Source organism: Anabrus simplex, chromosome 1, assembly GCF_040414725.1.
Source record: "Anabrus simplex isolate iqAnaSimp1 chromosome 1, ASM4041472v1, whole genome shotgun sequence".
NCBI classification, from domain to species: Eukaryota; Metazoa; Arthropoda; class Insecta; order Orthoptera; family Tettigoniidae; genus Anabrus; species Anabrus simplex.
In genome coordinates, this window is record NC_090265.1 from 1,402,367,052 (window position 1) to 1,402,381,185 (window position 14,134).

A 14,134-nucleotide genomic window follows, 5' to 3' on the forward strand; every position below is an offset into this window, starting at 1 on the left:
AGACCATGATACCCGCAGAAAATAGTAAATTTCTCCGTCATTTGAATAGTAAGGTAAATTATGAACATAACGAAAGTTGTTTATAATGAAGATACGTTTCACATACGGTCCACGGAGTTTACAGGAAATCAATAGTATAAGATAAAATGAAGGGAAACCTTTATGTTTTTCCTATAAATCCCCGTCTAATCAAAGATTTTAAAATGAAATGCATATAGAAACCTTATTCGGGGTAAGTATACTCCAAATATGAAGTCTATGAAATCTATCCAGCCGTTTTGCCGTGATGGTGGTACAAACAAACAAACAGACACGAAAAGTAAAAACCACCGACTCGGTCTTGAGTTGACGTAAAACGGATAAATATCTGAAAAATTGGCAAAACAAACGAAATTACAGACAGAGGACCCCCTACAACTTTATTTATAAGATATACATGCATAATTATATACACATTGTACTATCCTGTTTCTACCCTTCCAATTTCCCACGAAACACCTTATCCAATGCCGTATCTTAGGCATAGCTTCATCATACTAATTCATCATGGACTTTGATTTTATATACTTATTATGAATTTTCTCCTGACATTGTTCTCACCTCTTTACACTACCACTCATTCTTTCGCATTAAATTCACGTGTATTGCATCCAGTTTATTATAGACGTAGTTGCTAGTCCATTCTAAGTTTTTCTAACTTCTCCTAATTTTGGAAGGGATAATGTTAAAATAACTTATCTGGTGTAATTAGGAGTATACCTTTTCATTATAATAAATTTATCAAAGGGTTCAAAGAGTTCAAAACTGTCAGAAATAAATAGTATGCTTGTTCTAATAAGGCAGTAACAAAGGCTTAATTATTGAACACTCATTTTCTGAAATTAGCAGATAATTGGCTTTGATCATTTTTCGTTGTTAAATATCCAAGTAATTAATTTTCAATTCATCACGTGTAATACTTGAAGCTTATGACCTGTTTCAACAGTTTGATAAACTATTTTAAGAACATTTAAATCATCTTTTCGTAGCAAACATTACATTCTGGGTAGCAGTGCGATGACCGGAGTTAGTGTGGCGTCTCTTTAAATGCAACTGAAGAATGGTACCCTCAAAGCAATTTTCTACAGAGGAAGAGTGAAGATATATTATTCATAAACGTGACCTAACGTACAAGAAAGAAGTAAAAATGACCGTGGGTGCAAACTGGAGAAGACAACGGCAGAAGAACACTCATAGTGAAGAGATACAGGATAAGTTAAAATTAACTCTGTAGATGAAACTCTGTGCAAGAGCCTTCTGCAATTTTGGAGTAATGTGGGATGAATGCACGTTAGAGGAGTTAGGTACACAGGGTAAGAAAAGTATGTGGATTACTGGTATAATGTTGTTGGATCTAGATTTAATTGCATCAACATAAAAATGTGAAAGTCCGCGGGGTCGCAGTGATAATTAAAAAGATGGTGTTGTGGTGGCGTTTTTCTCATTCACAAAGGCTTTAAGACTGAACGCTGTTAGTCATGAAATTATGTACCGTAGATATATTTGTATGCGAAAAGTGGTGTGTCAATGCCAGCCACACAAATTCACGTCTTAGCATGCATGAACCTGAATTTCTAATCAATTCGCTAGTATGAAGTCGGCATGTATAGTAATAAATTCATCGATTGCCGAGAAGTTCTTAGCGATGGCACTTACCGTTTATATATTAATGAACAGCTCCACAATTGCTATTCTCGTTATTCACATAGAGTGACAGTATTCTCTAAGAACTGCAGTGATTGATTAGATCGTTGCAAACACTAAGCAGATTCAGATGAAAGTGATAAATGATTTCATCTGGATTTTCTTCTCACCGACAAAGACATGTTTTCTGATGACGGTGTGATATAACAGGTCTAGGACTGCGAAATAAGTGACCTTGATTAATTTGCCTTGTGCGAAATGAGTACACCACGGACATCTTTAATCAAGGCCACCAACGGTGGGTTTTGAGGGCACTAAGTTTTATCTCTCAAACTCAAGCACACAGCTACATGCCACAAACCGCGTAGCCAACTCACTCAGTGGTGGTAAATGAAAAACGTATCATCGGATCTCGATATTGAAATACTATCATCTCATATACTTAGTATATAACTTATGTTGAATGTTATTAGGATACACATCGATGGCAATTAAATCCTAGAAATTCGTTACTCTTTTCTAAACTCTTGGCGTTGATTGGAAGCAAGGTTTTGTTTAGGAGATCTTAATAGTTCTCAGTTGCTAGAGTTACAATAATAGCTTAGACTTATCACCTACTCGACACGTCATGAAGCAGAAAATAAATGAAATAATGTATATGAATTCACACGTTACAGAGAACCTAATATCTATACATATAAAATAAGAGTTTTGTCTGTACATTGCTCAGAATTTGAATAGAATAGTATTTCTGTATCGGTCACGTCCATAGTAACAAGGAAATCAACTTTTTATTTTTCCGTAATTTCTATCTGTCCGTCTGTCTATCTGCCTGTCTGTCTGTATGTACACGCATCACGAAAAAACGGCTAAAGTGAATTTAATGAAAATCGGTATGTGAAGTCGGGGGATGATCCACTACAACCTAGGCTATAAATAATTTTATTCACGCTGAATGAAATGGTAGTTTAGGGGGAGGCATAAAGTGTAATTCTCAAATATTTGTATTATTAGTGTTCCTATCGATAAATACTACATAACTAAAGTCATATATAATTAAATGTCCGATCACTTATGTCATACATTGTTACCGTATCGGATTTGATAATACAGATATTCATGAATTTGCATTTTGTTGCCAAGTCCATATCAACGCCGAGCCACGAGCAAATGGGTTAACAGAATTTAATGAAAGTCGGTATATAGTGTCGGGGAATAAGAAACTACGGTCTAAGTTATAAACAATTTTATTCACCGTGGATGAAATTGTTGTTTATGGGAAGGCGCATACAGTTACATTTTTAAATACCTATGTTATTGTTCCTACTGAAAAGTACTACACAACAAAAGTTATAGAGAATACAATTTCCGACCATTTGTGTTTTATTCAGTTTTATCGTACTGACTATGATAAGAGAGGTATTTCAGAGTCGGAAGAAAACTAAATGTGAAGGCCTACAATACTGAAAGCGCATAACATTAAACAATAACATTACATTGATGATCTTTGTTTCTTATGCTGCCGCTCAACTCCGATAGATGGGATTACAATTGCGTACCGAGTATAACAGTTTGGCTGGAAATAGCTGGCGAGTTAGAAAACTTTCTTCTTTAGCATGTCATTCTTCTGGTTCATACATTTTCTGATACTGTACTGCTGGTACGTAACACACTGGTTCATCATAGTATTCCAACTCTGGAACTTTGGACTGTTAGATCGGCAGCGTAGTACTGTTGGTTAAAAGTGAGAAAATGTGTGGTTTCTCATTTGATCGAGTATTTAATGAGAGATAATTGCTTTTACTCGCGCCATTTCTACTGACATCATTGAAATGACCTATGTTCATTTCAGGTGGGAAAACCACTAAGACAGTCTTTCTGAGGATGTAAAAAGGGAGGTGGAGAGAGAATGTCTGCCATTATAATGCAATTCTCCAACCTGATTGTGACTGATGGTAGGCAAGAAGGCCTACCATTACAATGAATATTCCCTAACGCAGCCTTCACATGAGAAAAGACGTTTCATGATTTCTCCGTCGCGTTTCTAGGATAAGGTTAAGAGCTATGCAATTTAATGCAGTCTTGGTCACAGCGTGTACACTACCTAACCTACAATTCTGTATACAATGTAGAATTGCGTAGCGGAGGAGGGTACATCAGCTAGTATATGATAAAACAGTTCATACTTAGATAATTTTAAAAAATCGCAAACTGAACAAAAATAACTACAATAAGAGTATAGTAAATTAACTGAAATATATTGATAATTGCTTGTATGCAAGAAAGAGAAATTGCAGATATGATTGCGGCATAAATCTAAACTACGAGACCTCCAGTTTTAAAGTCGAATCAAAACCACAAGGATGAGAAGATATCGACAGATGCGTAAAACATCAAACTTGCCCCATCAAGGACGCAGGATTGCTGATCACGTTGTCCTATGTCTCTTCAACCCGGAAGCATTTGCGACAATAAAAATAACAGAATAATATATTTATTAATTTATATTTTATTTACCTATTTTTTAATTTATGTATTAATTTATTTAGTGAACGTTGATTTGAATTGATATTAAAACATTGTTTGGATGTATAAAACTCCACTGACGTGAAGTTTGCAATAAAAGTACAGCTTGTTATCCAATTGGTAAACCCACTGAATAGCTTCTTCAGCAATGACATGTAGGCCTTTAAGACACCCATGTCCCCTGGGTGATTATAAATCAGTAATAAGACGATGATATGACCGATTTCGTGAGAAAGGTCGCCCGGTCAGCGAACATAGAGTAACAATGGCATTCTGAATTTGGAAAGATTTGCATCAAGTGTTTGCTTGTTGACTGCGATGATGATTGCAGAACGAACCCTATTATAAGCCAAGTATTCGAGAAAACACACCACAGGAAACCCTATATCATCTAATAGAACACTTCAAATATACAGATGTTCTATCTAAATCAAGGACTACAGTCAGAAAATACTTTAATTTTACAGTATATTGTTTGAAATAATTTTCTCCACAAACTTTTTTCTTCCCATACTTCAGTTTTGCCCTCAAACCGTACTCAAGTAATTAGAAAACTGAACAAATTCACAAAGAAAACAAAAATGACAATAATAATTTCGATATAGTAGTAATATTACTTGCCGGCCCAGAGATTTCGGGTTAGCGTGCCTCTCTTTTACCCGGAGGGGCCCGTGTTCGGTCAACTCAGCCTAAGTGATTAAAACTGAGGATCTGTCTGCCAGTTAGATGGCGGCTCCGGTCTGGAAATCTAAGAATGAAAGCCGAGTGGGTTCGTTGTGCTTACCAGACGACACCTCATAACTTGCAGGACTTCGAAGTGAGAAGCGGTCGCATGGTAGGATATGGCCCATTGGTGTGGTTTTTGTAATATTATTAATTAACTGAAACATATTGATAATTGCTTGTATGCAAGCAAGAGATTTATGTTCTTCAAAGCCTCTCTGTAAATTAAATCTTCCCGGTCAAGAAAAATACGACTTAAGTGAGAACCAGTAAGACGGTGGCCGCAGGCTAATAGCACTTTGAACTTGGTCTAGTATAAAACAGGTCATGCATTGTGCAAAGCCGCTAATAGCGGCGCTGGAACCTAAGGCGTGAATAATTAAATTCCATTGATTCTCTCCAGATTGAAGGAATTGTTTGCTTGGTTGGGATCTGAGACTGGTTCTCTGCTGGTAGACACAGATTTGCGCTGTCACGAAAGTGATGCTCGACTGAACAAAGCACAGTTATGGAACGTAATTTTATTCAACAGGTTTGGTTAATCATTATCCCGGCAACTCTCATGGGCGCTATGAAATAAAATGTTCTTTACAATATATTCATAAACATATTTTAACTTTGTATTCTCAGAAGCAACTTCGCGACACATAGTTCGATCTGGGATTTACACCAGACAGTTTTCCCTGTAATTCTGCTTTCCTATCGTTTTACACTGTCTCATAACTACGCTACGAAGTTACTATTTTTCACTGAAATGTTGGGTAACAATGACGATTTTGTTTGTTTGTTTGTTTGTTTGTTTGTTTCTTTACAATTTGATCTATATCGCATCGACGAAGATAGGTTTCATGACGAGGATGTGTTAGGAAAGTGCTAGTAGTGGGAACGAAGCGCCCGTGGCATTAAATGAGGTACAACAGTATTTCCCTGGGGTGAAAATAGGAAACCACGGAATAACATCTTCACGGCTGCCGAGAGTGGGGTTCAAACCTACTATAACCCAAATACATGCTGACAGCTACGTGACCCAAACCAAGCAACCACTCACTCGGTTGAAGAAGAATAACGCTGGCCTAAAGTGATTTTGCTCTGAACAAAAACAAGTGTACCAGCACAAATTTTAGTATCCTAATTATGGATGTGAAGCTGTTTTGTCTACAACGTTGCAATTTTAAGATAACATTCTTAACTTTTAAATTTGAGAAACATTCACATAAATTTTTATTTATTTCATCATGATTTTGCTACTTAACCGCAGCCGCTATCGTGAGCAAACACTGATATTACCATCCGACCTCACTAAAACTGTTGTTGAGTTATTATAAAGAATTATCACCTTTCGAACGAGGCATGATATTGGGAACAGATGGATGGAACATTCAAGCGTCGAACTTGTCAGGACACTTATCATCTCGGGTGACGGCGTCGCGTGTGTATCAGAAAGACCTCACGGAAGGCATTACCACCCAAAACCAACAACGCAGTAGCCGACCATGAATGCTTAATGATCACGATTAGTGGTGACTGACTAGAATTGTTCCTGGTAACCGACAAGCCACACTGGCTCGTGTCACACCCATATTCAGTGCAGCAGACACCATAGGAATATCCAAGAGATCAGCGTTCTGGAGAGTTTATAACAATAACAATAATATTGTTTTTATATCCCACTAACTAATTTGACCGTTTTCGGAGTCGCCGACGTGCCAAAATTTGTCCAACAGTAGTTCTTTAACGTGCCAGTAAATCTACTGACACGATACTGACGTACTCGATCACCATCGGACTAAGCCAGGATGGAATTGGAGAGTTTCAACGACTACTGTAGCGTTCTTTAACGTCAGTGGGATATAGGAGCAGAAGACCTACCAGAGTGAACCTGTTAACACCACGACACCTGACACAACATGACGATGTTAACTGGACCCTGGGGAACTGGATACTTGTAGTTTGGTCCGATGAGTCACTGTTCCAGTTGTTTGGAGGTGATTGTAATGTTAGGATATGGTGAAGGCCCCATGAAGTCATGGAACCCAGTTGTCAAGAAGGCACCATACAGGTCGGTAGTGATGTATGGTGTGTTCATGTCTCATGAGATGGATGCGCTATCAACCTGAACAGGTCATTAAACAGTCCATGGACTTCACGTACCCGTACAACGATGCGGTATCCATCAGGATATTGCAAAGTATTATGGGGCCCAATTTTTCCAGAATTGCTTGAGCAGCGTTCTGGAGAGATTCTAACAATAACAATATTTTTTTACATCTCACTAAGTAATTTGACGGTTTTCGGATGCGCCGACATGCCGAAATTTGTCCAATAGGAGTTCTTTTACGTCCCAGTAAATCCACCGACACGGGACTGACGTACTCGATCACCACTGGACTGAGCTAGAATGGAATTGGAGAGTTTCAACGACTACTGTAGCCACATAGTTCGCTTGATATGAACCATGTCGAGAATTTTCGGGACGTATTGGTGATGTCTATTCACACTTAACACCCTGCACCTACAGATAGCAAGAAATTGTGGGTAGCTATCCAAACAACATAAGCCAGAATCTCTCTGCAGGTGTTTCTTCCATAAATGGAATAGGTACCGTGACGAAAAGCTGCACTTGGGTCGAGCTAAAGGATAGCCTACACTATACCAGACACCTACCCCATGACATTCGGCATGTCAGTTGGTATATAGATTATCTATATATTATAAAATATTATGAAAACTACCGTCCGGCCATTCTATGCGATCGATTTCCTTCATTGTTTTTAACTGAAAGGTATTCATGCACAGATTTGTCATCAGGTACTATAAATCAACTTCCGCCTTCCTCAAATTATTTGATTTTCAATGTTTTAGTTTCTTCGATGCAATCATATCTTTGGTTCTAATTGAGTTCCGGAGTTCGTTTTGACCTAAGAAACACGTTCTTTAAATTCAGCTCTTAACTATTCAAATTGGTTGATTCTGAGGGATGTTATGAGTGCACATCCAATTTGACGTCTCATTTCTTCAACATATTTTCTCATTGAAGCAATCATATCATTCGTTATAATTGAGGTACGCAGTTAGTTTTGGTCTAAAAACATTTGGTAGATCAAGCGCCTTCTTTTGAGGTAATAACTAGTTAAATTGGTAGATTCTGGGAAAAGTTATGAGTACGTTTGTCTCCATGGTGATCTTTAAAGGACTTTTTAACAGTTCGGCGCGTATTGTTGCAAGGAAGGTTTAATTCAATTTCTTTGTATGATGTATTTTCAAGTGTTTTGTTGACATAATATTACATTTTATAACAACACTAGAGAAACTTTGAAAATACATCCGTGAGGATAGTAACGAGCAACACCTTACTTTGTGCATTGCGGGCGGAGCCAGCGGGAAACTGCTAGTATGTACAAAATGTATGCAATAATTGATGTACCCGTCTTTGACTACTGAATTTTAAATTGTATACAGAATTCGGGGTGAAGTAGTGTACAGGTAAGATTTTATTAAATTGCGTAGCTTTTAGCGTTGCCTGAGAAAACATCATGGAGAAGTAACCAAAGGTCGTTTCTCACGTGGAAACAGGGTCAGGGAATTTTCATTGTAATAGTATAACTCCTTGCCTACTGTCAGTTAAGATTGAGTTGTGGAGTTTTCATTATTATCGCAGGCTCTCTTACCTACTGACAGCCATTAACGAGTTGAGCAGTTTTTATTATCATGGCAGACACTCACTATTCACCTGCATTTTTTACACCCTAACATTACGATTACAAAGTCTCCGTGCCTTCTGTAGTCCTTCGCCTTATAAAATAGCTCATATATTGTCAAATTATATTGTACAGACTTCAAAATGAGTTGTCACAGAGCCATATGGAAATAATTAAAGTAGGAATGTCCTAACAGAGAGAAGAAGATCAATACAAGCTGAGGCAATGAGTTGCGACAACACAGAATACATCCCCAATTCAGGTAGAAAAATGAAAGACGAATTAAAGTTAGCTAATTAGCAGTATGAAGCTGAGATAGAACACAGAAATACGTCTGACTGTTTCCTGTAAATGAGACAACTTCACGGAGAAGCACGCCTGATTGCATTGCTGTAAGTAAGACAAATGCCGGCATCTTCTTTAAAAGCAGTGAACCACGAGAACAGCTAATAATTCTCCCATATACACATTAATGTGCATTACTTCTACAGAAAGAATTTTACTGAAGATTATTTGACAGTGGTGATGTTTGAAACTGTAAAGCATTATTTATTTGATATTACATGTAGAGGGTCATGGCCTTGTTTACGGCCAGGATGTTTTAAGGATATTCCTCCCGTGTTTCGGCCTTGTAAATAGTGTAAGCAACAGTTTGGTGTTATCTGTGTATATAAAATGCTTAATCCTGTCTGTCATGCAGAGCGATATTGAGAAAACGAGAAGGTTTCAACAGCTGAAATTGGTACAAGTCGTAGATTTCTATATCTTCTTTACAAGAAAACTACAATGAACCTCTCACGACCACGACTTCTAAAATTTTCTTAAAGATAATTAGTATCTGTCAGCGAAGGTATTGTCTCATCGCAATAATCACGTAAGTACACAGCTATGTCGGCAAGATTTGGAACTACGTACCTTTCTAACTACCCTACAATCAGCTTATCGCGATGTTGGCCTGCGGCGCAACATGGATGAAGTGGCGGTTTTCGCAATCTATTACTATTATTAATGCTATAAGCTTTCAGCTAACGGTCTTTAATTTTACGCCTGTAACTTTATAATGTGCATTTTCAACAATTTTCGTCATTCGAAAACCACGTCCCCTTGCTTACTTCACCACCGGAAACATGGCGGAAGATCATAGGTTCAGCTAAGCAGCGCTTCCGTCTCTGTGTGTTTAATTTCATTCCCACATCCAGTTTCTGAGAGAGGAATTACCCGCCATTTTGACTACTATAGCAATATATGTTCTAAAACAATGGGTGCTGCGTCAGCATTTTCTCACGTGTTCATTGAAACCTAGCTGAGTAGGTAGGCTAGGGGGGTTTTGACCTGAGGTCGTTGAACCCTAGTTGAGTAGTATAGCTATGGTGGTTCACGGATTTTTAGTACGAGAGCAAGGCTAAACTTACAGACGCCATTTCGGAGGGTCCTAAACTCACAAACGCCGTTTAATATTGAGTAGTTAGCCCACGTGCATTCTATACCCAAGTAGTATGCCAATGCACGTTCTATGCGGAATAACGTCATATCCTGGCGTACGAGAGCAGGCCTAACCTCACAGATGCCATTTGGAGGGACCTAACCTCGCAGAGGCCGTTGGAGGACACGAGTAGTATGGCTAGGTACATTCTATACCGAGCTTGCGTACATGAGGAAGCCTCTGCTCACAGGCGCCATCGGAGGCCCCTGGGTTAACTTTTGACCCGCCAGCTAAAATCACTGACTGTTTTTTGTCCGCATGACGTCATGGACCATTTTAAAGGAGCCGAATCAAACAAGTCCCCTTAGAGAAGCAGAGTTGGAAAGGTCAGTAAGAGAGCAATGCTAACGTCACGGACACCTTTGGAGGAGCCAAATCGATCGGGCACCGCATGGAGAAGCAACTGAACGTGCATTGGCTTATTACTCGATATAGAACGTACATTGCGATACTACTCGTTTTAAGCGGTACCTAGGCTGACTAATCACCAATGGCGTCTATGAGGTTAGGCTTGTTCAGAATGTACATCGCCTTACTACTCGGGTTAGAAAGTACATTACCGGGTGAGTGTCGCGCAGCTGTGAGCTTGCATCCGGGATATAGTGGGTTCGAACCCCATTGTCGTCAGTCCTGAAAATGGTTTTCCGTGGTTTCCCATTTTCAAACCAGGCAAATGCTTGGGATGTACCTTAATTAAGGCCTCGGATGCTTCCATCCTACTCCTAGGCATTTCTTGTCCCATCGTCGCCATGAGACCTATCTGTGTCGGTTTTCTTATCATCCCTTTTATCAGCAGAATTAGTTGTTGACTTCAAGATATATTAATTAAACTCATGGATAAAAAAAGCAGTTACCATTTTTGGAACGTAAAGCTTCAGGCATACAAATGCGTGGATAAATGAGGAGGAGGAGTGCACGGTGAGGAGGACGAGGCCTTTTACCATCTGATAAGACGTGAGCATGAGTTCCATTGCCTATCATGGAAGCCAGCGTTCGACTACCAACCAGGTCAGGGATACACATCGGAGGGATAGCCTTACAAGGAAGTCTGAGCCGCACAGCCTGGCTCTATTCATCAAGTTGTGCGCCAAAAGTCCGGATTAGGTTACATACCGTTTAGGTGGAACGAAGACATATATCTTGAATAATTGTGTCTCATTCGATGAATGGATACGTTGTCTTGTGTTAACCACTTGATGTTAATCACTATGTGTAGGCTATGTGGCCTTGTGTCGATAGATTTACTAGCATATAGATAGAAAAACTCCTGCGGAGCTGAATTCCAGCACATCGGCGTCTCCGAAAAACGTGAAGTGTAGTTAGTGGGACGAAAAGCCAATAATATTATTACTTAGTAACTAAGAATAATTCAATTCCCTGACTCGGTGGCGAATCGAACCCCTGGGTCCTCTGAAGCCTCGATGCTGACCATTCAGCCGACGCTCTGACGGTTGTGCCTCTCGACCCAGCTTGGAATCGAATTCGGAGACCCTCTGAACCGAAGGCCACAACGCTGTCCATTCACCAAGCAGTCAGAAAATAATAATAATAATAATAATAATAATAATAATAATAATAATAATAATAATAGCCGGGAAGAGTGTTACAAACCCCAGCATTTGCTTGGTGATAGCTGGCCAGCCAGCCCCAGCATTGCTTAGCATTTTCAGAGCTGCTGACAGTGGAGTTTGAACCTACTATCACCTTATGTCTATTCGTGTACTCCTTAGCTTAATAGGATGTAGAATGCTTATTATTATTATTATTATTATTATTATTATTATTATTATTATTATTATTATTACTATATTATTATTATTGTGCGCTACTGTAGTGTAGTGGTTGTTGTGATTAGCTGCTATACTCGGAAGCTCGGGTTAGATTCCCGGCTCAACGAGCAAGTTCGATTCTGGCTCAGTCGCGTGGTATATGAATGTGGTCAAATACACCTGCCTTGAGTTACTAGTATAAAGAAGAACTCCTGCGGAGGCTGAATTCCGATATCTCGGCGTCTCCGAAAACCGTCAAATGCAGGTAGTGGGACAAAAAAGCCAATAGCATTATTATTATTAATTCAAAATAATTAAAATCCCCGATATGGTGGTGAATCGAACGCGTGGATCCTCTGAAGCCTCAACGTTCAAAACGGAGTAGTAAGGCAATGTACGTTCTATACCGAGTAGTAAGGCAATGTACGTTCTATATCCGAGTAATAAGCCAAAGTACGTTCAGTTGCTCCTCCATGCGGCGCCCGATCGATTCGGCTCCGCCAAACGGGTCAGTGATTCTAGCATTGCTGTCATACTGACCTTTACGACTCGGCTCCTCCAAGGAAGGTTTATCCGATTCGGCTCCTCTAAGCGGGCCCGTTCGATTAGACTCCTCCAAAGGGGTCCATGAGGTTAGCATTGTTCTCGTACTGACATTTCCGACTCGGCTCCTCCAAGGGGACTCATTCGATTCGGCTCCTCCAAAGCGGCCCATGACGTCATGCGGTCAAAAACACTCAGTGATGTTAGCAGGGGTGTCAAAAGTACCCCAAGCCCCTCCAATGGCGCCTGTGAGCTGAGACTTGCTCACGTACCCAAGCTCGTTATAGAATGTACCTAGCCATACTACTCGAACCTTCCAATGGCCTCGGGGAGGTTAGGCCCCTCCAAATGGTGTCTGTGAGGTTATGCTTGCTCTCGTACGCAAAGATATGACGTTATTCCGCATAGAACGTGCATTCGCATACTGCTCGGGTATAGAATTCACGTTGGCTAACTACTCAACATCAAACGGCGTCTGTGAGGTTAGGCCCCTCCAAAATAGCGTCTGTGAGGTTAGGCTTCCTCTCATACATAAAATCCGCTAACCGCTATAGCCATATTGCTCAACTAAGGTTCAGTGACCTCGGGTCAAAACTCCCCTAGCCTACCTATTCAACTAGGGGTCAATGAACACATGGGAAAATGCTGACACAGCACCCACTGCTTTAGAACGCACATTGCTATACTACTATTTTGCCTGTCTCCAAGTGGTCATTGGTGTGACTTGGCAATAACACGTAGAGCAGTTCAGTGATAAATTCACACGCGTGTAGAGAAAGTTACCATAGTCTTTTAATTTGTGCTCTAATTTTTTATTATTCCTCTGCTGTAGTTTTTAGGAGCTATGCTTTCCGTTACTTATGGCTGTAATTTTGTTACCTTCTGAAAGTACCTGTACAAAAAGTAGTGCCCGTTGGTTGCGGCGTATGATATGTCTACGGTATTCCCTGCCTGTTTAAGAGGCCACTAGAAGGGTAACCTTAGGCTCTAATCTTGAGACCTCAGGGCCCCTAACCATGTCTGACATTGCTTCCATGCACTTCTACCAGCTTCACCACATTCTTCATTCTACCGGACCTCATTTATTCAACCCTTGTAGTCTTCCGATGCAAACAGTATTTAGCTTGCGAGACCTAACCAAACTTTTAATTTTCATAACACCCTAAACATAGTATATATGCCCAGTTCTTACTCTGATCCGACCCCAGCATTGTTAGGTTTCTGCGACTTAGGGAGTGGAGTTGGCCCGGTTTTACGACCGAAAGCCCTTCGTGACGCCAAACCTGTGTGGAAGGATGTATTGAATAATTACGTGTTTCTGTAGTGGTTGGCAGGCTGCTTGCTGCGTGTGTAATTTGAAGATCTGAAACAGAACCCCATGAACTAAATAATAATATTATTGATTTTAAGTACCAATAACTAGTTTTAAAGTTTTCTGAGAAGCCGATGTGACGTAATTTGGTCCCGCAGCAGTTGCTTAGGTGCCAGTAAATCTACCGCCTTCAGGCTCCGTACTTGAGCACATTCAAATATCGGTTTTACTGTTTGGGCTGATCAGCTCGACGCACAGCTGAAGGCCGTTACGCTGGTTTTTCAGTCATGAACTGGTCACCTGTACGGTATTATTGAATTACATTATTATTATTATTATTATTATTATTATTATTATTATTATTATTATTATTATTATTATTATTATTATTATTTGA